Genomic DNA, 23,642 nt, shown 5'->3' with positions numbered 1-23,642 from the left:
TATTCGGGTGTTGACTATTGAGATGTTTGAACTACAACTTCCAAATGAAGTTGTAGTTCAAATATTGTCCACCTAATAGCAGGACTGACAAACCCGATAGCTGTGCACACGCACCGCGCTGCAGTAATATTGTCGCCACAAGAGACAGTGCACTGTGTGTTATGGTTCGCAGAAACGAAGTCAGTGACAACTGTCGAAAGGAACTCAGGCTGGAGTAAGGTAGGAATGCTCCGAGTGGCAAAAGCATCCGTAAATGACATCAGCAATTCTTGGAAAAAGGAAATGTTTTAAAAGGACACTCAACAGGTAGGCCTGTAGTAAGTGCGGAAAACGTGGAACTAATTCGACTGTCTTTCCAGCGTAGCCCAAAACGTTCAGTTCGTAGTGTAAGTCGTCAGTTGAATATTCCTAACAGCGCAGTGCATGATGTTGTTCACAAGAGAATGGAACTTCCTGCTTTTAAACTGCTGGTTGTTCATCACATCCAGCCTACTGGTAGGCCACAGAGTTTAGTTTGTGTCCACCATATTAGACTTCATTGCTGAACAAAACAACTACCGCCAGAGTATTTTATTTTTTGATGAGGCAACGTTTCATATGCATGGAGTTGTGAATCGCCATAATTGTCGAGCGTGGGGGGGTCAGAAAATCCACAAGAACTGGTGAAGCTCGTCCATAACAGTCCGAAAGTCAATGTCTCGTACGGAATCATGCATGATCTCATTGTTGTACCATACTTGGATATGCTAGAGAACTTTGTGTTTCCCTAGACTGAGAATGTGGAGGGCCTCATTTTCCAACAGGATGGGTCCCCGTCACATTAAGCAGCGATTGTGCCGACTGTGCTCAACAACCGATTCCCAGGAAAATGGATAAGCAGAGGAAGCCCCGTTGCTTGGCTACCGCACAGTCCCGATTTAATTCCAATGGATTTTTTTTTTGGGGGGGGGGGACTACGTAAAAGGCATTGTGTATCAACAAAAAATTCAGTCCCTGTGCAATAGATATGCTTACCCGAGTGTGATCTCAGCTCGGAATTCGATTTTCATGTCTGTAGGCTGTAAATAGAGTACACATTGAGTTACACACAGGTAATCATACTTATAACATTGCACTTTGATAATATATGCTACATACATTTCTACTTCAAAATGTCATAAAATAAATTTCATTGAAAACTTCGGAGTTCTTTTTCGGACACACACACACACACACACACACACACATATATATATATGTGTGTGTGTGTGTGTGTGTGTGATCATAAGCTTTTACTCGGTTGTTGTGATACATTTTAAAACATAGATTTAATGACTTAAAAAACCGAAATAACTTAACTATAACGTTCAAAAAAAGACTGAACTTTTGCAAATAAAGACTTTATTGTTCATTTTACATTTTAAGAACTGCCCCTTTCAAAGTAGACTGGCAATACATCGTTCTCAACGTTTCTTCCATCGTTGGAATGCTTCCTGAAATGCACTTTCTGTGATGGTGCGCAGTTCTCTTATCACATTTTCTTGAATCTCCTCTATGATTTGGAAACGACGTCCTTTCAAAGTGGTTTTAAGTTTGGGAAACAGGAAAAAGTCTGCTGCGGCTAAGTCTGTAGAGTAGGGTGGATGGGGCACAACGGATGTCTGATGCTTTGCCATATAACTGCGGATGAGGAACGACGCATTGTCGTGGTACAACATCCAAGTCTGATTTTCCCAAAATTCAGGCCTATTCCTGGGCACAGTGTCCCTCAAACGCATACTCTTTCATCTTTATCTTTATCATGCAACTCTTTCTTTACCATCTGACCACGTGGTACAAATTCATAATGGATAATGCCTTTCCAATTAAAAAACACAACGAACATCACCTTGGTCTTTGACCGACCGACTCATCGGTGCTTTTTTTTTTTTTTGTCGAGAAGATCCTTTCCCCACCCAATGCGCGATTGCATCTTGCTTTGAACGTCATGGCCACAAACCCATGTCTCATCTCCTGTTATGATGTTCTTAAGAAAGTTTTCATTATCTTTGCATTGGCAAACATTTCCTAACTGATTTCAACACGGTTCTCTTCCCGATCATTCAACAAACGGGCACGAATTCTGCACTGACGAGACGCATCTGAAGTTTTTCAGTCAAAATTTGATGGGAAGATCCTATGTGATGCCGACTTCGTCAGCAACTTCTCGGATGGATTAAATGACGATTTCCACAAATCACAGCACAAACTCTCTATATGGTTGTCGTCTGTTGATATAGAAGGTCGTCCAGGCCTGGGATCTTCACCGAACGACGTTCTGCCCTTTTTTAAAACGCTTAAACCACCTCATAGCACTGCGTTCGGCTCATACAGTCCTCCACACATGCTTGGTTAAGCAATTAAAATGTCTCTATAAAATTTTTTACCAAGTTTGAAGCCAGATTCCCCACCCCACAAGCTCTTTTTGATTGTCACTAATCTGACGAACAGCTTGTGCACGTGCTCACTTCAGCGGATGCAACTTGACGACTAATACTCATAGCAGACTGGGGCAAATGGCAGTTAGTTGTCAATACCTGCCGCTAGGTGCGCTCCGTAGCCACAGCGTGTGCCGGTTGGCGCGATATTTAAAAATTGAGTGAATTTTTTTTTTTTTTTGAACACCCCTCGTGTGTGTATATAAGGCGAATTCAGAGTATGAGGAAATTAGCAGTACACACGAAAAGAAAATCCCACAGAATTCTTTCGGTATGTTGTAAGTAAAAGGAACAATGTTTATCGCAGAATGACCTTAATGAAAGACGATGGTAGGTAATTAACTGAACCAGTCGAATAGTTGAATTACTAAGGGAATATTTGCAAGAGTATATCATCCAGGTTGGGATACTGTAGTAACAAGAGATGTATGGAAATACAGGCAAATGAACAGGAGGTGCATTACAGAACCTTTTGTGAATACAATTATGGTATACAAGCTCGAGTTTTACGAAAAGGCACTGAGGAATTAGGTGCCTTTGACTGCATTGTTTAATTCAAGTCACAGCTTTGGGTTGGTCCCAGGGACAGAGGGTGAAATAGTCCCATTGCCTAAAGGAGGTTCCAAGACTGAGGTAGTGAATTAACGATGAATCATCATCTCAGGAATCATGGTCAAGGTATTGGAAATGTTGGTCAAGAGCAAAATACAAAAATGGAATACTGGAAGGGGGAAGGGGGAACATGGCTTAGTGAAAGGTAGGTTATTGCTCAACTCACTCACCTTTTATAATACAGCGACAACTGAGTTAGATAAAGGAAATGGGTTTACAGTTTTACTGCTGGATTTTTCAAAGGGTTTTGATATGATTCCGCATAGAATTCTAATAATTAAATCGCAGCAATATATCACTAAAGTTGGTGGTAGATAAGAGGGTGGTCGATGGAGATATACCAGAGAATTGTTTATTCTGCAGTAGAAAGTCTGTGACCAGTAGCGTGCTGCAGGATCCCTCTTTTATTTAATTTGCACATTCATGATATGGGAGAGGATCTGAGAGGAACTATTTAATTGTTTTCCAATGATGCAAATTAGGCAGAGCAGAATAATCGTCAATAAATAATCGTCAAATCTATGTTTTAAAATGTATCGCAACAACCGAGTAAAAGCCTATGATCACACACACACACACACACACACACACACACACACACACACACACACACACACACACACACACACACACACACACACACACACACACACACACACACACACACACACACACACACACACACACACACACACACACACACACACACACACACATTGTGTGTGATCATAGGCTTACTTTTTACACTTCTTACTTCTTTTTACTTCTTACTTCTTTTACACTTCTTACACACACACACACACACACACACACACACACACACACACACACACACACACACACACACACACACACACACACACACACACACACACACACACATTGTGTGTGTGTGTGTGTGTGATCATAGGCTTTTCCTCGGTTGTTGCGATACATTTTAAAACATAGATTTAATGACTTAAAAACCGAGATAACTTATAATGATTTTAATGAGAATAATACAACCAGTTTCGGCTTATAACAGCCTTTCTCAGATATTCATAAAGGAAAAGAATAGTAATAAACATTGAAGTATCTAAAAAAACTGGAAATTACAGGTTAAAATTACCACACATAATTAATACATAAAAAACGTTGTATTTTTTCAATTTGTTCTAACAGGCGTGCCATTGTTTATTGCAAGTGTGCGTGCAGGCTCACGTGAACGCCAATATTGAATAACAGCAGCATGGCTATCTGGGATGTTATGCTCAAATTGTTGTTTAAGTGGACAGGGTTCAGCAGATTTCCCTTGATTATACAATTTTTCTTTCAAACTCATCATCACAGCGAAAAATATTTTCTGATCTATCCCAGCAAACGGAGTGGCTTTGTTGATCATCATTAGGATTATTTGAAAAAATGAACATGACTGGATAACGCAGTTGGATGAGATCTTTTGTAAGAGATGTCTCTTTTATGCTCTTCTATACGTTGTTCAATAGATTTGTTAGTTTGTCCAAAATAAGGGATATTGCAATCGCACCATAATTTATATACACCTCGATATTTTAGGTTGTGATGAGGAGGCTTTGGATGGCTGATTAGAGAACGGATTTTAGGAAGTGTGGTGAAGAACGTCCTGATATTGTATTTTTTAAAGACTTTAGCTGATTTTTTAGAGACTGTATGGAATGGAGATGCTACCTTTAAAATTAATAGTTTCTGTTGTACATTGGCTAGGAGGATCCAGAAGAAATTTCTTAATCGTTTTGTCAGAGTATCCATTTTGTTTAAAGATAAGAGTGAGGTGATTTATTTCTTTTTGTAGTTCATCTTGTTCATTCAAGAGAGAGCGTGCTCTCTGTCCTAAGGTAGAAATAGTTCCAAGTTTTTGTGGTGAAAAATGATGAGAAAGATTATGCAGATATCTATTGGTATGAGTAGGTTTTTTGTATATAGAGACTTTTAATCTTTCAGAGCATCGTGTAAGCATGACATCCAGGAAAAGTAAGGAGTTATTATTTTCTAGATCAGCAGTAAATATTATATTAGGATGTTGGATGTTTAGATGATGAAGAAAATATATGAGAGATGTGTGCCCGTGATTCCAAATAATAAAAATATCATCAACATACCGTTTCCTAACTTTTGGTTTAAATGAGAAGGAAGATATGGCTTTCGTTTCAAAATCTTCAAGGAAGATGTTAGCTAGAACTGGGGACAAAGGATTGCCCATTGCCAAGTCTTGTTTTTGTTGGTCCTGATATCTGAAGTAACCAGAATGCAAGGTTTTAATAAAGCAAACATTTTTTTTCGGGTAATTTGTCCTTTAGTAATGTAAGTACCTCGTCTGTAGGAACGTTAGTAAATAAAGACATAATGTCAAACCTTGCTAGAAATGTAATTTTCATTGATGGCAATATCTTTTATATGAGAAACAAAATCTGGGGTGTTTTTGATGAAAGATGAAGATTTATTGGAGAAACACTTGAGGTACTTTGTTAGATATTTGGAAAGTTTATACGTAGGTGAGTCAATTCCTTCCACAATTGGGCAAAGAGGGGTGTTTTCTTTATGTATTTTGGCAACTCCATAGATGCGCGGGATAAGAGGATGTAGAGAGCGTAAAGAGAGGCGAACATTATGAGAAAGTTCACTCGTAGTCATTAACAAGTTGTTTGTACGGTTTTGTAATTCTCTTGTAGGATCTTCCTAAAGAATTGAATATGTTGAATTATCTTCAAGTAATTGAAGCATTTTGTTGTGGTAATCTTCAGAGTTGAGGATGACCGTGGAACTGCCTTTATCCGCAGGTAAAATAATAATGTTACTGTTCTGTTTTAGGTGATTCTAACAATGGCACGTCAGTTGGAACAACTTGAAAAAATACAACGTTTTTTATGTATCAATTATGTGTGGCAATTTTTAACTGTAATTTCCAGTTTATTTTATTTTATTTTATTTAAGATACTTCAGTGTTTATTACTATTCTTTTTCTTTACGAATACCTGAGGAAGGCTGTTATAAGCCGAAACTAGTTGTATTATTTTCATTAAAATCTTTATAAGTTATCTCGGTTTTTAAGTCATTAAATCTATATATATATATATATAGAAAAAATATATATATATAGAAAGCTGCCCTTTAATTTTATATATATATATATATATACATATATATATAATTAAAGGGCAGCTTTCTGTAATGTAGCTCTCGAGAGTTTTCCTTCCATCTCTAATGAGAACTATACAAGAGAATTATCAAGTATATTGTCGTCCTTCTTCCTTCCCATTTTATTGCTATTCAAAGCTGCAAAAGAAAACCACCACTACATATATACCGTAGTTAATGAATGTTGCCCTCACTCTTTTAATCAGCTTCTGCTATTTTGGTCGCATGATAAATAAAATATTCCATCTATCGATTAAGTTACTGCACCCCTTCCATGCGTTTACGTAACGAAGGTTCACACGATTTCAAGATGATCGCCCTTAGTGACCGCATGTCTTCTAAAGGTTTTGATCATCAGGACTTATAATTTCGAGTCGAAAGGTTATTCTTTATAAAGATGCGAATGATTCACAAACGTCATATCCCGGCAAAACATCAGCCTGCACTCAGATACGTAAATGCCGGATACCGAATTGCGGTTCGTGAAAGTAGGCATCATTGCTTGGTGGTGGTCACGTGACGGTAGGGTGACGTACACCGTAATGTTATAGGCTAGCTTCACGTGGTCTTATATCACACCACAGTGAGCGGTAATACAACTGTCGCGCCGACGTTCACAGATGGAGGCAGCGGAAGCGTATAAGGTGTAGCTGCTATCTGGCATTCATTTTTGTGTGAATCCTTACGGGTATATATAAAGCATCGAAAATCGTACAAGACTAGCGGATGTAAAGAGCATTCTTTTTTTCCCTGAAAATTTAAAACAATCAAGAAAGGTAAGTAACATTATGTACTGAACCCTAAAAGATTAGGTCGTAATTGCTTTCATTCGCACAGATGAACGTCAAATTTCTTATGTCTGAATTAAAGATAGACACAATCAGAAATAGTAGCTATTATAATTACTTAATCTTCAAAAATTAAACTAAAGTTATTATTACCATTTGATCTTGAAACAAGCGAACTCTCTCTCTCAGCATCGTTCTTTACTGAAAAGAGTATAGAGCGCGTTTCTAGCGTGCAATCTTTTCATTCCTCTATTGATTTTCAGAAGCCAAAGTTGTCAGTGTGCTCATGAATCGTCTTATTATTTTGCTTTACTATTATTATTTGGTGAGGGTCTGTTTTGAAATAAGATATGGATTACCATTGGGTTACAAGAACATGCAGTTAGTTAATATTTTAGAATGCCGAAATGTAGATAAGTTCAAACAATCTCCGCTTTGTAAAAATCGGTTTTGTTCGTTAAGAAAAACCATAATTACGCAACGTGAGAATCACTCGAATCAAATTTATGAACAACTTTTTCCTAATTTTTAATATTGCTAGTTCAGAAGTTGGGATACAGAGTTAGTTTATTTACGTTTTAGAGAAAAATGTGCAACGTTAATAGGAAATCATTAATTCTGGTGTAGATTGTATTGAGTGTAGATCTAGGAATGATAAGTGTGTGTCTGTCGTTAGGAAGCAGCTGGTTTGAATCGACGGGAGAATAATTATATATAACACCACTTTCTAAGCATAAGTCATAGAAGGGGATGGATCTCGGAAACTTACGATATAAGATAATATTCCGCAAAACAGGCAAGCAGGACTTGAGAACACACAAAGTACATTTCACATGTTGTCTTGAATTGAGTGAAATGGTCTCCCCAATTTGGTGTGTTTTTGTTTCACCAACATATGAGGTCAGTATATCATATCTGTTAATTACGTATATCTCCGGCCTGTTTATTTATTTTTAAAACCTAGTCAACTCTGTATGGCCTCTCGAGACTAGGACTTTATGTAGATAAATTATTATTATTATTATTATTATTATTATTATTATTATTATTATTATTATTATTATTATTATTCACATAATTGATACACAGTCAAAACATATAATTTAAACAACAATTTGACTGGAGATACAGAACAATTCAGATTCTACCCAAGAATCTAAGAATAGTGTGTCAGGTAGCGTCGTAAAATATGGACTCTTCCAAGTAATACTGTTTTTTATTATTATTATTATTATTCCTGATACCTCCAAGGAGTCCGAAGACTCATCACGGGAGGACATCTTCAACTGTCTCTACACCTTACCTCTACTACGAATCAACGCCATCTACCGCCCACCTCCAACACCACCACAACTAGTAATTTTTGTCTGTAAATTGCGTGTGTTCTGAAGGGCCGATTTTTTTTTTTTTTTTTTTTTTTTTTGTAGCTCATATTTGATCACTTCGTTGATGTTTAATTGCTGTAAATAGTTGGATAGCTTCTTTGAAATTGCACCAAGTGCACCGATAACTATTGGGATGACTTTGGTGTGTTTAAGCCACAATCTGCCAACTTTGATTGCCAGATCTCGATATTTAGTAATTTTTCCAGTTCTTTGTTGTTAATGTTGTTATCACTGGGTACTGCGATATCAATAACTCAAACCTGTTGATGTTCGATAATTGTGATGTCAGATCTGTTGTGTTCTAAATGCCGATTAGTTTGTATTCTAAAGTCCCAGAGATTTTTTGCTGTTTATTATTATTATTATTATTATTATTATTATTTGCACTTCCACAGAGTTCGATGAGTTATTGCCGGAGGCTTGCAGTTTTTGTTCTTTCATACGGTCCACCATTCTTATTCACAGTACATGATTTTTTTTTAAAGCATTTAACACAGAACGAAGAATGGTTTTATTAATTTTAAATTTAAACATAATTACAAATTCTTACTTTAAAGTAACATTTTATTCTTTTATTATTACATCAGTTCTTCTAGAGTCATCGAGGAAGAGAGAGGTGTATACAGTATATAATAATTATATAAATCTTACAAAATTCCACAGATTTATAAGGAAAGTCTCCTTTGTCTGCAACATCTGTCATACTGAACTTTAAAGTCATTCATACATAACATTCACAACGCATTGTATTAACCCTCTACTTAATATACATATCATAAATTTCTTTCTTTCTCCACTTAGCTTTCCAGGTGCCTGCCAGATCCTTTGCTCCTGTGGCATGTCCTACTTCAGACATTCTGGTGGATTTGCATCCGTCCGTTTTTAAAGAACATGCATCATACATCCAGTATCATGAACCGGAGAAGCCTGACCCACCAGAACATGCAATCTCGACTAAACATAAGATTATATGGAAGAAAATTAAGCACATCACGAATTTAAACAGATCTGATGATCCTCGGTTATACCTTTATGGGAAATATTATTGCATCAATCTTCTGGAAATTGCTGATTATGATCTTATTTTCTCACATAGTGTTCTTGGTGAGATTGTGTTTTACAGGGTAGTTCACCATTGCTTCCCCTCCCCATTTTATCCTGGCTCGGGACCGGCGTATAGCTGGGACGTATTCATGACTGTAATCCATGTGTATTCACGGGGGCCGGTTTGCCTGTTCTGGGGGGACAAAAAAAAACGAGTTTCCGGATGAAAAAAAAAAAAAAAAAATTAAATTATCTACCTCCGTATAAGACCGTCTAACTCACCTTTTGCGGAAAGAGACCAGATAAAGATTCCTCGCATCACTGACGGGAAGCGAACCCAGGTTTTACCAATCAATGGCCTTCGTCTACACTGACTGAGCTACGGAGGCGGTTTTGCTGTGATTAATGGGATATAAATCACTATTTTGCTAATTGTTCCACTTGAATTGAGTCTTCTTAACACAGTCCTATTGGAAATTTTCACCTGTGGCTCCAGCAATCTCAAGAGATCATTGTAGAGTTTCCTCTTGCTGTTAAAACTAGATAGCGGTTTAATTCGACATTGTCATCGATATCCGCCAGCTCTTGTGATGATTTCTGTTTCCTGAAACTGCGTCCTCGTCTGTTTCCTGAAATAACCGGGGTGGCAGAAGCGAAGGTTGCACGTTTGCTTAATGCATCATTTTTTCTAGACTTCAAGTCGACAGACGGCCACCATCTAAAAGAATCATCTAAACGATTGACTTGCCTGAAGATACTAGAGATATGGTAGATCAATTTCGACTGGATGCTTGGAATTTTCATGCCAGAATGCCTATCATATTTATTTCCTCTCAGAGATGCTGTTAAACATAAAATATTGTTCTGTTAATTTTGTGGAGTAGTGTAATACAAACTAGTCTATTATTTCATGCCTCTAATCGTCCACCACCTTTTGCAGTGCCACTATCTTCTTCCATTCCACTTCTCAAGCAGTTAGTTTCCAAGCTCATAAAAGATGTTGATGCATAACCATTTGAATTATTGCCAATCTACATCTTTAGTGTAATATTTGAAATTCTTGTAGACAAATTGTATTGTCCTTATGGAGTTTTCATTCACGAATTTCTACACGATTGACGTTAACCCTGATCGACCGGTACATCGCGATTTTTTTTGTCACTTTTGATTTTTCATAATACTACTCACCCACTGTCTACATTATACAGTCCACCGAAACGAGTGCGTATTTCGGAGTTCTAAAAGACTGAAATCCTAAACCCATGATGCGTCCTTTTAAATATCACCTTTTTTTTTTTTTTTTTTTTTGGGTGTTGAATGGCAGCTGCTCGTCATGTTCGTATGAGTTTAGGAAAGTGAAGGGGTTTAGCGGCCAGTTGAGAGGAGCAGTGTCCATGAAAAGACATGTAGAAGAGACATGCAGCAACAGAACATCTATGGGAAAGTGACTGAAAGGAGTGGGTCATCAGTTAAGCGAATTGCTCGCTTCTCTATACAAACAAGGCATTCTGAAAGAAGTTTTAGGTGTATCACCCCAAATGTGGGAACCTTATTCTAAGGTTGTGGATCTGAGATTTTTAAAGTGTCAGAAGTTGAACAGGAAAGAAGTACCGTTTGGAGCGGGAAACGAATACCAAGTTTTTTCGAGGTTGAAGCTATGGATTTGATGTGTTCATGCCATATAGATCTGAGAGTTAACCCGAGTAGAGAAAAATCCTGGTTGGTAAGAGGAGTATTGTCAAAAGTGAGAGTGAATAATCATTCTTCTAGAAATGAAACAGGACTATTGTCCTGTTTGAAAAGAAATGAAACTAGACAATTGTGTTGAAGGCATTACAATTCACCAGGTTATCCTCATCCTACCTGAGAAATGCATGGAGATTGGCTAAAGGTCTTGTAGCGCATATTACAAAAGCATTATACAGTTTCGAAAAAGAGGAGTAGAGAGCACCGTCGTGAGCAAAGCCATGAATAAGGATTGATGTCGAGAAGAGAAGACCATTATTTTATAGGAGGAAGGACGTATGTGGAAGTACTGAGCCCTGCGGTGCGCCAGCATTAATTGAGAAATCGTATGAAAGCAAACGATCTACCATAACCGTAGTGTACGGCCAGAGAAGAAGCTGTCAATCCATTCGCAAAGGGAAGGAGGAATATATTGGTGTACAAAAGCTAAGGACGAACTACATTTCTGCCTGTATATGAAAAAATAAATAAAAATTCATGACTACTGCCAAATGTTGACTTAAATATATTGCTAGCATACTAATAAGTTATAATACACACACACAAAAAAAGTGTTATGAATGTCGTACAAGTTAAATTGCAATCGATTTTGACAAAAGCTACAAATTTCCCAAGGACATAGTTAAGGAACTAATGTACAATACTTAAAGAAAACTGTGGGGAGAGACATTTCAATATGGATTATGGCCACGCCAAACTACAGTGTGTAGAGATATCCGCGTACCTGTGCTTGAATGGAGCTGACTTGCAAGCGGACCTACCCTGGTACGTTGATTACGCTTTACTGTTATAACTAAAAACCTGTCTTCATGCTCCGTGGTAGAATGAGGACGACCTCTCAGCAAACGTCTGGAACACATTCCATTAATATGAAACGTTACCCATGGCTTGGATACAACTGTGTAAGATTCCAAGCTCTCCGGCAATATCAGTATTTCTTCAGCCTTCAAGCTTTCCAATAATCATTTTTCACGTGAAATCTAGATGATATGAAAGTACATTGATGAAAGTACTTGGATGTCTTGCAATGTCTCAAGACATTGCAAGACATCCAAGTTTGCAACTTTGTTCCTTCACGAAATGAGCTTCTTTCAAATAAAATTTGCTTAGCGCAGCCTTTTGCATTTTATCCTGTTAAGTGTTAAGTGCTGATCCCTTTGAACGCGATTCGAACATTTGAAGGTATACTTGTTTTCTATTCGAAATCGTCAGTTATACAAATTACCACAAACTGATTCCTCTGACTTTGCGGATGCAATCTTCAGAAATGGTGTTCGATCATCGGTTTTGAACACAAGTGTATCCTATGATTGTAGCTTGGTAAGAAGGCCAGACTCGTTCAACTGCCTTGGAAATATCAAGAGTGAACACTTGTTTCTCCAGACTTTTTCACGGCTTGCACCCAAAGGTGGGTGAGTTTAGCAAGAAGGTCTGCTGTGCAATGAGAATTGCAGAATCCATATTTCTGATCATTAAGTAACTTGTGGGTCCTCAAATAGTGAAGCGGTTGGCTATTGATGACCTTTTCCATTATTTTTGAAAATATTAGGGTCAGAACAATAGGGCGATAGTTTGATGGGTGCCTATAATTTCCCTTTTAGGGAATAGGATGTACGAAAGCTTGCTTTCAGACTGGGATAGATGCCAGATAAGTATGAAAGCTTGAGAGACGATTCAGGCCATGGAGGCACAGCTCTGGTGCAAAAGCTTTTAGTAAAAACTAAAGACCATTACAGCCAGGAGACTTGTTGGTAGGAAGACTGCTGAGGGTTTTTCTGGTGAAATTTCAAATTTCTATCCTTCTAGTGAAATTTCAAAGGATGCATACTGTGGATAATTTGTGGAATGGTGGAAAGAGTTCTGCTTTGGTCCTTTGATGTGAGAGAAATGTTTCCATTTCTCTCACATCCTAATGGTACAATGTCAGAGAAATGTTTCCATTTTGATATTGCATCCAGATCAATATCTGGATGCAATATCATCCCACAGCCTAGGCAAGCACTCGTAATGGTATGATTGACATAAGGAAAGGAGACAAGCTTAATGCATTTGGTCCTTACAAAGTCTGCTTTGGATTTGTTCCCGAATCTTTTGTAGTTCTTACAAGCTGTAATGTAGGCTTAGTAAGAGGCTGGAGTCTTTGACTGGAGCTATTGGACATATGTTGAATTTTTAGTTTGGACTGCTTCGGCACACTTGTTGGACAATCAGGTCGATGAATGTGGAGGATTTTGAGTGGAGTGGGGGAATGAAAGCACTCATCCTAACGAGAATAATTTCTGTTATTAGATCGGAACTGATGCTAGGATCAGAGGCCACAATCAAACCACGGAAATGAGGCATAAAAGTCCTGAAGGTCATCCCAATTGGCACTTTTAGTGCTTCAGGTTATGATGCTGTGAATGACAAGGAGAAAGCCTATCTGTAACAAAGGAAACATGGATAAGGTTATGATCAGACTTGCCAATAGGGGGATCAAACATCAGCGGTATATTGGGAGGGAGAACTGGTTAAAGAAGGCTGATGGGTTGATGGACAGTTTGTGTTAAATAATTGCTGATAGCTTTCAGCTCCTTTACTAGCTTTGTCTATGAGATTGGAGAAGGGAAGCCAGTCGGAACTATGGACGTTGAAATCATTGACGAAGATTATTTCTCTGTTGGAGTAGTTAGATTGTATGTGATCAACTTTCAGAGATGGGTAGTCAAAGAAGTCAGTGAATTCATTGGAGTTTGGAGAACAGTACAGGCAGCGAATGAAAGCAATAAAGTGAGGTAGCCGATAACCTTTAGCATGGAATATCAGATCTGACAAAAGCATGGGTTCCTCCATGCTCCCCTTACAAAAGGCTTCATTTACAAATATAAGGGAATTGATTTTCATTTTGGGGTTTTTTGTGTTACAATAACCCACATGACTTGATTTCTACACAAGGAGGAATGCTCATTTCTTTATATGCACTGTATACCAGTCCATAGAAATAATATGGATTTAGATCATAAATTGAAACTACACATGGTTTGGTTTTAGTGAAATATTTGTTTAAAGCAAATGCGTAATTAAGTGCATATTTGCTTGCCTCTTTCGTCGAGTTGATAGCCCTCTGCTCTAGAGAGCAGAGAGCTGTGGGTTTGCGTCTCACTTGAAAGTAGATGTGATATGTATTGGCGATAGAAATTACCCATGTGAGACAATGGGTGAATTACAGCTTTTCAAAAAATAAAAATGAATAAATAAAACAAAAAAAAATTAATAGTAATAAGAAAGAATATATGCTTAGAATTTTCCGATATTTATTTACGCAATTTATCTAGTGTAATAGCGAGCTACGTTGCATCCCCCCCCCCCACCATTATCTGTAAAATTAGGCTTCCTTTCAGAACTTCATTAATTTTATTGAAGTGAAGAACGATCGGTATTACATATAACGAGATTTCCTAATATTGATGCTAATTATCTTGGAGTGTCAAGCACTCATCGAGAGAGAGAGAGAGAGAGAGAGAGAGAGAGAGAGAGAGAGAGAAAGGGATTTATAATGTGCAAACAGTGTATATAAGAAGTAAACATTATATGCATCACATTATGTATTACAAAAGTTCAGACTCACTGAAAATCTCTCCTGCTTTCCTGCAGCATGTGTGTGTGTCATACCAAAACTTAAACTCATTCACACTCACAATGTGATTAGGCAGTGAATTCCACTAATCCACCACTCTTCACGAAAGAAAGTAAGAAGTAGAGAGAGGGGAGAAAAAACTCCTCACCTTCTCATCCATCACTTGCAAAATTCCAAGAGTCGCCTCTAGTTCTCGTCCCTTCCTTTTGTTCCACTATCTGAAACCCCTCTTGTATCCACCTTGTTAATACCTCTCAACAGCTCAAACTTCTCACTCAGATCACTCCTTCGCCTTCTGTCTGCCAAACTGAAAATTACATGACCCCAATCTAGTGGTGTAGCTAGAGCTTTTGCTGCCCAGGGCGGTTCCCGAGTTTGTCGCCCCTCTCAACACACACCAAAAATACTACAAAAAGTCAAAACGATGTATAGGGAAATAAATTAAAACACTTTTTATTTTTGAAGTAAAACTAATTTCAATGGTTCTGTGTAACTCAGAAGAAGTGGCGTTACAGCGCTGGACTGCACGACGAACGGCGTTCGAATCTAGTCGCTGACTAGAGGAACTTTTTCAAACCTTTTCTTGAACGGTTCCAGAGTTAGTTGATCGCTGGCATGGGTTAGCGGATTTTTCCTCCCGGAAACTCGAGTTTTTCGTCCCGTAAACTAAAGAAAATCGGCCGTCTAACCCACACTATTTTTAGACATTAAAAATATTGCTTAGGGTTAGGGACCACCAGATGGCGGCACTTACTAGCTGCCTTCTTCACTGCTTGCCGATTAATTAGTGATAACCCTGGGCCAGCTATCTCTGATTGGCTACAAGTGGAGATTGAACTTCCCCTCAGTCTCCAAAAGTTAGATAGGTTTAAGAAAACGGCCTCGCCTACTCCCTATACAAGAACAAAAAGGCATTAGCTGTTTATTTATTTTTTTTAACTTTAATTTCAACATTATAAAATAGACTTCGAAGTCTATTTCATTACTATGAAATAGACTTCGCATTGGCGAAGTCTATTTCATAGTAATGTAGGTAATTCTTAATTTTATTTAGAAAAACTCCTCTCTTAACTAGCAACATATAGCACTTGGAAATGAGTTCTTGAGACTGTATTTTAGAATTAACTGCAAAAGTTCAAAAAGGTTCAAAGTGCTGCCTGGTTGGACTGCTCCCCTCGGCCCCCCTCTAGCTATGTCTCTTCCCTAATCTATCCTCATAGCTAACATTGGCCGGCCTGGTTGGCTGAGTGGTTAGCATACCCACTCGCCAGCAGGCTGGGGATTCGAATCCTGCCCTAGGCAGGGATGTTTGTGATTGTCTTTAAGTAGGAGATGAATGTCATTACCCAATGTGAGACCACCACTCCGCTTATTGGAGGCCTGAAGTGGCTTGAAAACGCTCCATGTTTGGTCTCTAGAGCAGAGTTTCCAGATTATGTAAAAAAATAAATAAATAAAAGAAATGAAAAATACAATATATAATAGATAAAAAATATAAAAAAAAATCCCTTGCCTGTCCATGACACAAAATATACCGTGTTTACAAATAACCTTTTGTGGGCATGAGCAACATAAAAAATAATAATTCTACAATCGAGAAATCATTTTTATCAACCGTCGCAGTAATCTTTTCAAAGTGTCTTCAACTCTTATAAATTATTTATGTGGTTAACTGGATACTTTGCTAGTAATATTTATCAGGCACAACAATAGTAATAACCAGTGATGAACCCAGGGGGGGGGGAAGGAACCCGGTCCCCAAAATAAAAAGAAAAGATACTAGAAAAATTTCCAAAACTCTTTTCCTAAAAATTCACCTTTTTATTTATGTTGTGTCGTGTCTTCTATTTCTATACTACTCATACTTATGAATTAGCGATCACATAAGGTGGGAATACCCTATAGCTATCGGGAATCATGACCGCTATGAACGCAAGGCGAACAAAGTAGTGCTCGGTGGATGTAACATTCATTTGCCCGCGGCGGAACAGAGGAGATCACAGGTAACATATATTGGCGCTCACTGCAGATGCTCATTCATAGGTCGTATGCAATGTGTATTCGCAAATCATCTACTCAACTCCTCACCAAAAAAAAAGATAAAATCTTGAGTGTGCCACTGATGGTAACTATATAATAATATGAAAGTAAAAGTAAAACGCAGCTGAAAGAGGACTGAATAGGTATGAGACCTATACTGACCACATGGCAGAATTCGTTTGTCAAACTCCCTGATTTACCAAGCTTGCTCTGGTGTTTAGAATTTGTGTCAATTTTTTTTTTCCGCCACATCTAAAGTCTCGTTTATGATAATAAGTCATTTTGATTAGTAAGTGAAACTGTAAATGTCACTCCTCGACTTACGAGGTAGTTTCCTTTCCTACAATCCCGTGATAATTCGGAAACCACTACAAGAACCATAAGAATCCGTTGAAAATAAACATGTCTAAATATACGAAAATGTGTAGTCCTGTTTTGCTATATTTTAACTAATTTTACTATTTGTTTGTAAGTGAAATAATCAATTTACAAATTGTAACAAGAAATCCCAGTGTCATCTGGAATAAGAGTTCAATGGTGATGATCTCTGTGCTCAGTAAGAGCCCAGAGGTCATCCCTGGAAAGTGTAAAAAGAGGGTGTGAGTAGGGGAGTGAGAGGCAGGTTTTTTTCATGCAGAGTAAGTTGTAAATGATTGGAATGCCTTGCCTGAGAGTGTGGTGTCTGCAAGTAGTTTGAGTGTGTTTAAGACACAGTGTGTGTGTGAGATGTGTGTGTGTGTGTGATAAAAGGACCTCCCAGTTGAGTCTTTAACTCCATGAGGTCTTGGAGTAATAATAATAATAATGATAACGTGGCACCAGAGTAACTCTTTAAAGCTTCTCTTTATTAATTGGACGATTCATCGCAGGAGGCAGTGGAAGTTAGGCCATCAGCAACAAATTCTCTTTTCTCTTTGGCACAAAATTCAGTGTGTCCAGCAATTGCCGCTTGCATCATTCTGTCTGATTTGCTAAATCTCTGCATGTTGGGGTTTGCTTCTTCAAACAAACGAATTGCCTTATTAACAGAAACAAATTCCACTACCAATTTTTTTCACTTTTAAACTTTTTGAGGACTTGGATTTTTTCTTGTTGTTCTTTTATTTTTTTATTTTTAATCTTCTGCAGTTTTCTACGCTTTTAGCTCCAAATGGTTTCAGGGCACTTCTTCCACAGCTTCTGCTTGTTGCCCTAAATATTTGTTGTTGTCAGTTTTTAAGGCTTAAGCTAGCAAAACTAACTTGTCTTCAGTCTTTTTTAAAGCTTTGTAATTGTAGAATCCTGAGAATGTATGAATATATATTTCTAGCAGCTTCTTCTGAACTTCATTGATAAACTATGTTGTCACATCACTATGTGCTGCACCTATATTCTTTGTAAAATGCAAGATATTATATTTTTACTAAAAGGCTCTGAGGGTTTTTCACTTCAGTATCAGCAATATGTGAACAAAAGTTTTTCTTACGTATCTCGAATGCAGCTATAGCACACTGGTTAATGGAATGGTCATGAAACGCGTTAATGAGATGAATGGTCATAAATATCAAGAAGGTGGCAAAATATTCTGGAAGTTGTTGAAGAAGCTTAGGAATGGAGGAAAGAGTGCTGTAAAAGGAGTTAGAGATGATAAAGGTGACATGAAAATGGGAAAAAAAGATATCCTTGAAGTATGGAGTAATTACTTCGAAAATTTGCTAAATGAAACAAGCAGTGATAGTACAGTGGTAAAAAACACCCAACAGGCATACAGTCAGGAATACATATCCATATTTGAAGTAGAAAAAGCCATCAACGGAGTGAAATGTGGAAAGGCAGCTGAAGTGGATGATATTCGACCAGAAATGTTTAAGTAAGGTGGTATAAAAGTGTTACAGTGGCTACACTGCATAGTTCAGAAGGCATGGCAGAGGGACAAATTCCCGATGATTGGAGTAGAGTTCTCATAATACCCATATATAAAAAGGGAAATAAAACTGAATGTGAGAATTACATAGGTATTTCCCTACTGAGTGTTCCTGGCAAGATCTATGCAAGTATACTTGAGAAACGGTTGAGAAGAATTGCAGAAGAAAAGCTTGGTGAAGAACAAGCTGGATTCAGGTGATATAGAGGCTGTCAGGATCAGATCTTCACTTTACAACAAATAGTCGAGAAAGCATGGGAATATAACAAAGATCTGTATTTAAGTTTTGTCAATTTGGAAAAGGCATATGACAAGGTGCCAAGAGAGAAGCTATTCAATATGCTGCAGTTATGTGGTGTCAATGGGGCATTATATATCAAGCAATACTTAGTCTGTATTTGAGTTGTAAGTCAGCAGTTAGAATCGAAGGAAGTGCAGGAAGATGGTTTAATGTTAAATCTGGTGTGAGAAAAGGAAGTACATTATCCCCTCTGTTATTCATTATCTATATGGATCACATTATGAAGCAAAGTGGTATTAAGCGTGATATCAAAATTGGAGATGTTAATGTCAGCTCTCTGCTTTATGCGGACGATGTTATTTCTAAATAAATCTGCTACAAGTCTGGAAGATTCCCTGACTAAACTGAATAACTGTTGTAATAGATATGGTATGAAGGTCAGCAATAAAAAGACAAAGACAATGAAAATAGGCAGAATCGTTGAAAATGTCAACTGCATTGTGAATGGAGAACCTGTGGAACAAGTAAAACATTTCAGCTATTTAGGCACTATTTTTAGTGAAGATGGTAAATTAAATATGGAAATCGACAACAGAATCAATAAAGCTGGTATGGTAGGAAGTCAATTGAATAAATTCATATGGAATAAGAGAGAAATTAGTCGGAACACTAAATTAGCTGTATACAAGACAGTGTTCAAACCAATTTTAACTTATGGATCTGGGAGCTGGGTCTGTAGTAAATCACTTGACCAAAGACTAGAGACCACAGATGTGAGAATCGTGAGAAAGATTAGAGGCATTAACAGATGGCATCAATGGCAATATCATATTAAAAATGAGGATATTAGGAAAGAACTTGATATTGTCAGCATCCAGAAATGCGTTAGCAGAGCTAATCTCAGGTGGTATAGTCACTTAAACAGAATGGGAGAGGAAAGATTAACAAAACAAGTATTCTCTTCCAGGTTGGCAGGAAAACAACCCAGAAGAAGACCAAGATATAGGTGGATTGATACGGTACAACGTGCTTTAGACAATAGAAATATAAGATCTGATAATGTTGGAATCTTGACAAGTAAGAGACTGATTTGGAGGAAAATTGTAGATAGGAAGTTAGTAATGATGTAAATTTTTCATGTAGTACTGTCATATCCTGTATTCCCCCTTTGAAGGGTACATGGCAGGAATTTGATGATGATGATGATGATGATGATGATGGTGGTCATAAGTAGAAATTCGAGGACAGACTATATATAGCAGTGGCATATATTCAGGAAGTGCTAGGTGTTTAGATGCACACCCCCGGAATAGTAATATCAACGATATTATATTTTTGTATTTATTGCTGTTAAAGACTCCCCTAATTGTTTCCTGGCTTTGCATGATTCCTAAAATTAAACACAATATATTAATGCTTCATGGAGAGGATACATTTCCACGCGTAACCATTACATCCCATTTCTTTTAATAGCCCAGGTGTGCGGTGACAAATATGGACACCATTGAGCTCTTTGAACAGATGTTCAGATGGCACAGCGGGTCAAATTCTTAGCATTTCAGTGGTTTTAACCACCCAGAAGACAAGGCAGGGTGTGCACCGAAACAGTATCACCAAGTAATCAGTGGCTTTGATTGGTTATTGTATCAACCAAACCAATTGAACATTGTCATTTGTCACGCTTTGCTGTTTTTGTTTTTTGAGTTTTATCTATTTTGCACGTGTGAAGTGTGAACTGACTCTTTAGGACACTGATATAGATAAGTAATTTTATATAAATAATTTATGTATTTTTTGCCTATATTTACAATGGGAAACGGTGTTGATGATCTACTGATTGTCACGTTTTCTGCCAGAGCCTTTGCAAATTGTTTGACTGATTATAGTTGAAGGAGGTTGAAACTTGTGTATAAATAAGCAAGCAAAATTAGTTATTTCACTCTAGTATTTGCCAGTGATAATCTAATCTCACCACGAAATGTAAACCTTTTGTGTTTCTCAAATAAACAGTGCATGAAATATAGCTATCGTTCATTTGACCTTTATGCTTTCCATATTTAAACTTATATTTAATTGTAAATTAAGATATGTAAAGTTATACTAACAGTTAATTGCACTGGACCAATTAAGATGAGTACTGATGTGCTATGTACTCTTAAAAGTTTCATACATTAATAAAAATGCAATCACACAGTCAAATTAATGTGAATTTTGTAGCACAATTTGCATAAGCCACACAACAGCACATCCAACCTAAATGGGCACATGACACCACTGTATTGAATACATAATATTTATCTCATGTTCTACATTAGCCATTATCAATCCACTACTAGATGAAAACCTTTCCAAGATGACTCTAAGATTATCTGTCATTGACTTATCTTCCCCATTTCACTCCTGAAAATCTATCATAATTTTGACGGTGTTGTGGTGATTTTTATTCCAGTGGAATCAGTGGAATAAAATCCAGTGCTTCTTTTATTCTTCTTTTTTTGCCTTGCCATCAAGCCGAGGCCCAGTCCACTGCCAATTTGAATGTTTCACACTTTCTATAATATCAGAGACTGTGATTTAAATTCTTATCCAAGTATTCCTCTTGTGATACCAGTCATACATCTCTCCATACTAAATTGTGTTGTTCTTAGCTTTTGAGTTTCCTTTGTTTAATGTCCATGTTTCTTGTGACCACTGGAAGAGAGATTAAGATGACTTGGCAACATTATTTTAGATATCTGTTAAGTAGAAATAAATGTCATAGTGAAATGAATTGGAATGAATACAGTGGGGTAAGAGAGATATAATAAAGAAATAAGTCTGGTAGATGTTAAACAAGCATTAAGGTAAATGATGAATGGAAAATCTTCTGGAATAGATGGTTCCGTGTTTGCAACTTATTTTTACTGTATATTATACAGTATGTATACACTTGGAAAGAAATCAACAGATACCCCTATGGGCAAAGCACTGTGCCACGTAACAAGTCATGTTTATGTAGCCGGTATAAACTGGAGCTATATGATGCATTTCACTTGGACACAGTGGAATGTGTCTGGGTGAAATGGCTGTGAGAAGGGAACTGACAACATGTGAAAGAGGCATTGTAATAGGATGCCATGTTGTAGGCCTATCTGTTCTGCAAATTGTTAACAAATGGGACCATCGCAGGTGAACAATCAGTGATACCTTACTGAGTAAGGCATCACTGATTGTTGGCCTGCAATGACCAGATGTAAGCAAATGGAGTCAACTGCAAGTGCTAACCGCAGTGGACTTCCCACCATACTTACCAAACATGACTGTAGGATGCTATGAAGGAATACAGAAAAAATGGTCCAAAATTTCCATTGATTGCTATCATACGCTTGTGGAAAGTATGTCCCATAGAACTCCTGCAGTCATTGCACCAAAAGGAGATCCTGCAGCTTATTAAGGTGGACACCATGGCTATTTGTTCCTCACACTATGGTATCCTTTTTAAGGATACCATAGTGTGAGTTGACTTCTTTTTAAGCAGTGTATATAGTATATATACAGAGAGAGAGAGAGAGAAAGAAAGAGAGCTTTTTTGAGATACATCATACCTGCACTTTTATTAACAGTGATGTATGACATACAGATGCATACATTTAGAAATTTCTAATACTTAGTAGTTTTTTACACTTTACTTTATGCAAATAAGCTTAGTTATTTAAAGAAATTTGCATTTTTCAATATGTCTGTTGCTAAGATATTGCTGTATAAGGCATGTTTTTATAATATCTGTATAAAATTTTTTACAAAATTTGCTATATAAAATTTTTACAAACCATTATCATATACATTTTACTTACTTTTTTTTTTATACTTGTACAATAAATTTATGTCTAACAGATAAGCTTAGGTGTCAATGGTTATTTTATGTCAAGCTGGCAACTCTGATCTGCTCGCCCAAGGATAAACTTCACTCTTTAGCACACCCAGGAGTGTATGAAGTTCCTTGTAACTTGGCTTATTATGGGCAAACAGGAAGATCAGTGAACATCTGCCTGGAAGAACATGAAAGATACATTCGCTACTATTACTATGGCAAGTCGGGACTGGCAGACCATGCTTTGGACACTCCTTCACACAGGATTAGATGGAGGAAAACGAATGTGCTATTTAGGAGTCGTTATAGATCTGAAAGATTATTTTTTGAGGTCAGCAATGGCTTCTAAGAATTCTCCCAACCTTAACAAATATGGTTGCATTAATATGCCAAAAATTTGGGAGACGGTTATCCTAAGAAAAACTCCTGGATAGCTGCTTTTTTTTTTTTTTTTTTTTCATTAGAGGGCACCAATTATATTGTTTCACTCACTCACTGTTGCATATACAAGTGTATTGTGCTCTGATGATGCTGAGTTGAAAATCAGCGCAATATAAGCGTTAATAAAACATCTTTGTGATAAAAGTGTGTGTGGTGTTGTTAATACTGTGACAATAAATTTTTGCTTAATCAATGGTGTGCTATATTATACATTATCTCATCTCTCATCTCATTTTCCTTTTTCCCTCTTTTACCTTGCGGTGTCGAGGGTTTATTAATCATTGGATCTCAAACCGTTCACAGGATAAGGTGGTCAGCCCTACACTCCTGTGTATTCTATGTCTGTAGTGTTGAGTTCTGAAGGCCA

The 23,642-nt window shown here is 37.4% G+C and overlaps 1 protein-coding gene across 1 annotated transcript in view; it reads left to right on the top strand.

The window, feature by feature from the left end:
• The first annotated feature begins 6,795 nt into the window (after positions 1-6,795).
• Positions 6,796-23,642, top strand: part of FASN1 (Fatty acid synthase 1) — a 666,286-nt gene continuing 649,439 nt past the window's right edge. The window contains exon 1 of the mRNA XM_090415364.1: positions 6,796-6,997. The gene's annotated coding sequence lies outside the window, so the exon portion shown is untranslated. The remainder of the gene's footprint in view (positions 6,998-23,642) is intronic.

This window comes from Typopeltis vanoorti, chromosome 3 (genome assembly GCF_054136105.1).
Source record: "Typopeltis vanoorti isolate ZY-2024b chromosome 3, IOZ_Tvanoo_1.0, whole genome shotgun sequence".
Lineage (NCBI taxonomy): Eukaryota > Metazoa > Arthropoda > Arachnida > Uropygi > Thelyphonidae > Typopeltis > Typopeltis vanoorti.
The sequence above is the reverse complement of the archived record's forward strand: the minus strand, read 5'-3'. Positions and strand labels throughout refer to the sequence as shown.